This window comes from Curcuma longa, chromosome 20, assembly GCF_044706935.1.
Source record: "Curcuma longa cultivar G26 ecotype Majalengka, Jawa Barat chromosome 20, ITB_CL_G26_1.1, whole genome shotgun sequence".
In the NCBI taxonomy this organism is placed as follows: domain Eukaryota; kingdom Viridiplantae; phylum Streptophyta; class Magnoliopsida; order Zingiberales; family Zingiberaceae; genus Curcuma; species Curcuma longa.
In genome coordinates, this window is record NC_133880.1 from 6,797,437 (window position 1) to 6,803,686 (window position 6,250).

General features: G+C 36.6%; 1 pseudogene; it reads left to right on the forward strand.

The window, feature by feature from the left end:
• Window positions 1-4,786: 4,786 nt before the first annotated feature.
• On the forward strand, window positions 4,787-5,759 carry LOC141812970 (uncharacterized; annotated as a pseudogene).
• Window positions 5,760-6,250: the final 491 nt, after the last annotated feature.

Below are 6,250 nucleotides of genomic sequence, written 5' to 3' on the forward strand. Positions count from 1 at the left end.
AACATTATGTATCTAATTAATGCGATTTAATTCGAGAAGGACAAAGTTAAGTACAATAGTAAGGCTGACAAAGTAAAATCAAATTCTCATGTAATTTATCTGAGAAGTTTTGAATACAGTGCACTCTTTCGAAACTTTCTCGGTCACATGAATAGGATGTCATTCAGTGAATTTTACAGCACCACAGGATGAAGAATTTGGAGTAGTTAGTGTTGTTCCTTGTAGTGCACATTGAGGCTCTTATATAGACTCTTTTGGGTGTCTGAATTCTTATCCGGGTGTTTGGAACGATCTTATCCTGATCCAATTTCGTTGGTCTATCAGGGTTGATTTTTCTTGATCCGGGCGCTTGGATTGTCCAGGCGCTTAGAGTAACATTCTGACACCCGAATTCAGTCAACTCAGATTTGACCTAAGTTGACCCAGACTTGGTTCGGCTGCTTCGGTTTGCTCCTTTTATGCTTTTTGAATCTTTCTTTCAGCTTCTGGTTGCCTACGACACCTCTCAAATATAACAGACTTCCACTTGGTCTAAAGTCAATCATCATAGTATCCAATACTACGCGCCTCTATGTGTTCCTCAAACTTACTTTGAGATAGAAATTAAAGGATCCACAAGGTTCCTTTTAAAATTTTCTCGATTTGTATTTCTTCTACTGATGATCTTTATGATCAATTGATATTGCTGAAGTATGTGTTTGGATCGATGGTGAGACTTAAGTTCCGTCGCCTGTGCGATTGATCCATTGTTCAATGATGAACTTCTTAATCCAAACTACTTCATTTGCTGCTTCACAAACTGCAATGATATTTTATTTGAAACACTATTATATTATTCAGATTGAGAACTTAAAATCATTTGAGATTTATGTACCCATAGAAAATTATACGTACCCATTGAAAATTAATCCCTGGTCTATCAATGATAAAATTCTTATAGAAACCTTCTGCGTTAGTTCGTGGGATAGACCAATAGAATTTATGAATCTTAGGCAGAGGAGTGGAGTGATGGAATTGCGTGTTCAATATTTGACTGGTCAAAGTCTAACGGTTTGACTTCCTGTACAGCTTGGAAGGACATAAATACACAGTAGATGGATTTGACAATCCACGCGCAAGGTCGCCTCACACGACCATCGGTGACGGCATCTCGCTGCCGCCTGCCCTGCCGCCTGCCGCCTGCCGCCTGCAGCAACCTCGCGTGGCCACTGGCAACGGCCCCCGTACGAGGTCACTGATGTGGTCCCGGCCATCATTCCATATCACATAGGTCGCTCGGCTAACACTAAGAATGATCATTCCCAAGCACATCCTGTCTCCTAGGCTCGCTTCCCGGGATACGCATCATGTAACCTGCTCGCTGTATCCATACTGCTTATTTGCCCGGTCATCCCTCCGCGGCGCATGGCTTGCCCGGCTAATACTAAGCATGATCAATCTCGAGCTTGACTTACCTTCCGAGTGCATTTTCCGGGACTCACACCATTTAACCAACCTAGACTGGGTTTGCCTGCTTATCGTAGTACGACTTGTCAAGTTGCCCAGCCATTCACCCACGGTGCATGGCTCGCCCGGGCAACACGCACCACAACTGGTCCCGTGTAAACCCGGTCGCTGCTGGTCTCAGATACCTTCCCACTTCAACAGTAATCCTAGCTCAAGTCCGGTTAACACTATAGACAAAGAAGCGTGTGAAATGGTGTGTAGGGAAAAGGTTATACTCATGTCCCCACGATCCTCCTCTCCGTGGCTGTCATCTTCTCATTTTTTGCTAAACGACAAGAGTGAGGTACATCGCCACGCTGGAAGACGGTTACAAACATGTCGCCTTTGTTCCCTAGATGCCATCCTTCTGGCGCAGGTGTCAGGCAGCATCAGGTGCTGTCCCCCCGGATACCACCAGAGCCTGCTTCGTTGGCAGATGGAAGGTTCTCTTCACAGGTATATCAGTTCCCATGCAGGGGATCGAATCTCTTGCATACTCACTACGGTCTTTTCCTTCCATTACTGTTCTCCCCGTCGGAAACCTAACTTGAGCGTCGGAGTGGCCTACCGGGATTTTCCGGCGCTAGCTAATCCGTTCGTTCTTCAGTAATCTTGCAGGTCCCTTTCTTCCTCGGGCCCGCACAGGTTGAGGTGGCACATTCTCAATCGGTGAGTTGACTGTCGTCGATTTTTAGCCGGAACAGTCACCTCACAAGTAAAGCTGTCAAACGGATCAATTAATGACGGGACGGATTAATCCATGGCAGATCCATCATATGATGGGGCGGAGCGGACTAACCCATCAATTTGGCGGATTCGAGAAATCTCTAATTCAACCCAACTCAATGCGGGCTGCGAGTTAGACGGGTTAACCCATATGATGGGGCGGAGCGGACTAACCCATCAATTTGGCGGGTTGGAAAATCTCCAACTCAACCCAACTCAAGGCGGGCCGCGAGTTAGACGGGTCAACCCACGGATCTATTAAAAAATAAAAAAATATTAAAAATTTTAAGTTTGAAGTATAATTTGAATTGATTAAGTTGAAAATTTTAAGTTTGAATTATAATTCTTAAGCTTAGATTGTATTTTAAATAGATGAAACTCACTAATTCATTAAGTTTTATACCCAACCTAAGCCCGCCGTGGGCCAACCCACCCGGATCGCGGGCCTAGGCGGGCCAACCCACCTCAACCTATCTTAAAATGGGTTGATAAAATTTCAACCCAACCTGCCTAAATCTTAGCGGGCCGGACCAACCCGACGGACCTAACCCAACTTGACGGCTGTACTGACCACGGGTAGCGGACCTTGCTGACTGATTATCAGAGATAGAATTATCTGAAGTGAATTTATTTTAAATTTTTTATTTAAAATTTAATCTGTTCAAAATTAAAAATTATAATTTCCTTCTATTAAACTTCTTGTCGTTACTGCTGATTACATCCTTCGTTAGCCTTAGAAGTTAATTATGACGGAATAAAATTATTGAAATAGACAAGAGTCAAATTTCAACGAAGCTAAGACAATGCCCTTCTTTGTCATGATCAATTGTAACTTTTTGATTTACCACTTTATAGATAATCGTGAAATCGATCGTGTAAAACCACTCGGATGGTAAATTCTATCTTTTGTTGGAGTAGTTGCATCCTTCCCACTCTATTATTGTTGTCATATATATTCACTCTATCGAGCCTGTTGTTGGAAATTATTTTTACTGTTGATTTAATAATTTGAGTTTGGTCAATCAATTGATCGATCTAATCTTTTTATTTTCTCAACGTACCATTCTCAATATCATTATCGCAAATTTAATTTTATCGGTCACCAACTTAATAATAAACCACTCCTTTATTATTCAAATAATTTTAGATATTAATTTTTTTATTAAAAAAATTAATTTTTATGATGATTTATTTATGAAAGAGAGCCGTCTATATCCAAATTTAATTTACTGATTATGAAAATTAATTTCCAACGTGCATGTATCACGGTGTTATCTCAAGTTCCTTTGAGATTTCGCATTGATTTTATACCTATAATAATAAATTCTAATAATAATAATTTACAGATGCTTTAATTGACTTTTGACGTCAAAGTCAAAGTCAAAGTTAGGCAAAGATTTCCATTGGTGTCCAAACTTATGATTCACGTACGCATATGCTTACTTTTTTAATTTTATGTTAAAATTTTAATTACAAAAACTTAAAATGAAACGTGGTATAAGTAAATAATTAGCGTACAAAACAATTATTTATTTTGTAAAAAAAAAATTGTTATACATATCTATTAATTAATGGAACGGTATAGAAATTGTGAAGAAACATTAATGGCGCAACCAAAGTCGGTCTTCTAAATTTCTAAATCGCAAGTCAATATTCCAAAAATTAAGATCGATCTAAAGTCCAAGTTAAAAAAGAAGGTCCAATTTTGAAAATAATATATGCATACTAGTCCACAAACTAGTGCCTTCGGGGAAGGAGATGATTAATTGATTGACGGTGACAATTACAATATTTTTCTATTATTTTTTATGAAATTTTAATAATTAAATATTTATCATTTATTATTATTATTATTGACATTGTTCAGATCGGTTAAATGCTAAGGTACAGGAGTATCCACAATGTGCTGACGTGTCAAAGGATAAGAGCATCTGTAATGGGGTGTTAATAACGTCGCATTAACGCCCAAAGGTGTTAATCCACGTTATAACACCCCTCCGCATGAACGCGTTCAAGAGTTTGAACGCGTTCATGCGGCAGTGGGGTGGGCCAGCCCTTGACTGGCCCACCCCACATGTATTTTTTTTATTTTTTTATTTTTTTATTAATATTTTGGTGTTATTAACACAGGAACATTGCAGATGCTCCAAGGGGTAGGAAACTCCTTGTAACGTTCGGAGCGGGGGCTCCGCATTTGGAGAGCCGCTCCATATTTTAAAAATAAATAAAATAAAATAATTTTATAATTTTTTTTTTTAAAAAAATAATAAAATTAAAAAAATTAAAAAAATCGTTGTTCAACGGTTAAAAAATCAACTATTAATATTGTTTTAAAAAATTACCTATAAATACAGCTTCAATATTTCATTTTATTGGTCCTATCATTTTCTATTTCTTCATTTTTCTCAATATTCTCAATTTTACTCTTACATACAATACCATCTAAATTTTCAAAATAGTTTATATGTTGCATGATATCCTCTAAATTTTTCAAAGTTTTCAAAACATTTCGACAAATTCGAGTAACGTCGCCCCAACTCCATTTGATATGTATCCACCTCAAGATTGATCGACCATGGACAGTCAATTTGAGATGTTATCTTTGTACGTGTCGTATGTATTTTCTCTTTTTCAACCATCAACTATACCTTCGAATGAATAAAAAGGGCTAGTGTCGATACATCTGTCATCGACAAAAAACTTATAACGTCATCTTATATTCTAGGAATTTAGTGGCCACCACATTTATCACACATAGAATGTGAATATAAATAATAAATCGGAGATAGATGATTCAAAATGAACAGTTTGGTCTCCCGATGAAAACGTGGTCGTTGAGAAGTCATGGATCACTATCAACACTGACACAGTCATTGGTAATGACTAGAAGGATCAACTTTTTTGAAAACATATTGTTGATTAATACGACAAGTATCGTCCCGCTGGAACTGTGTTGAAAATTTGGAAGCAACTAAAATCACATTACGATGATGAATGAATTTTTTATAAACTACAATAATTTTAATATTTATCGTCAAAGTGGTTGGAGTGATGATAACTTATTAGACAACACAACTTCAAGTATATGCATGTGTGGAGCATTCTCCAATTTCTGTCACAACTCACAGCCGGTCAAGTATATGCATGTGTGGAGCATTCTCAAAGAGTATGAGAAATATGCTTCACAATCCGTTAGGCATTACTTTAGCAAGAAGGCAAGGACATCCGAATCAAAGGGCACACTTTCGCATCAAATCTAGATATGAATGTTGATGTGAATGATTGTGAAGTTTGCATTCGTCCAATAGACAAAAGGTAGCAAAGAGGAAGGACAAATACAATGTCAGAGAGAGTGATAAATTAAAATAAAGTATAGACATAGATCGATAAAATATTAAAGAATATCAAATTTAAAAATAAATTTGCGGGAAGTCGAAATCCTTCATAAGTATTATAAAATTCTTATGAAGAATATTAGTGAGATGACATTAGGATTGCTTCGTACACATAACAAAATAATTGAAAAATTAAATAGAGACATGCCATGATGTAAATATATTATTATAATTTTTGTCATTTATTCAATATACTATAACATTTATATAATCTATTTTTTAATTATTAATATTCAATGGTAATAATTATATGGATTTAATAAACTAACCGTTAAAAAAAGATAACAATTACAAAAAGATAATAATTATATGTTACAAAAGAATTCATTGTTTAATATTGCAGTTGTTCTTTTAAATTTTATAAAATTTCAATTATATATATAATGTAAAATATATATAAAGAGTGAGACTTATAAAGAAGTTGTTAGAAGATTTTTTTTTTTATAATGGAGAAATGAGCGAGGTTTTATATTTTTGATTTGACATTAATATGACACTGTAAGGAAATACAAAATTTTTTTTGAAGGGTTCCTACCATTGGAGAAGCCCTACCATCCCAGGAAAAGATGGTGGTGCCACCTCAAAGGGGGAGAATGATAATCATGACTGGATGATCGCTGCTAGGACCTTAGCACCTAAGGTCT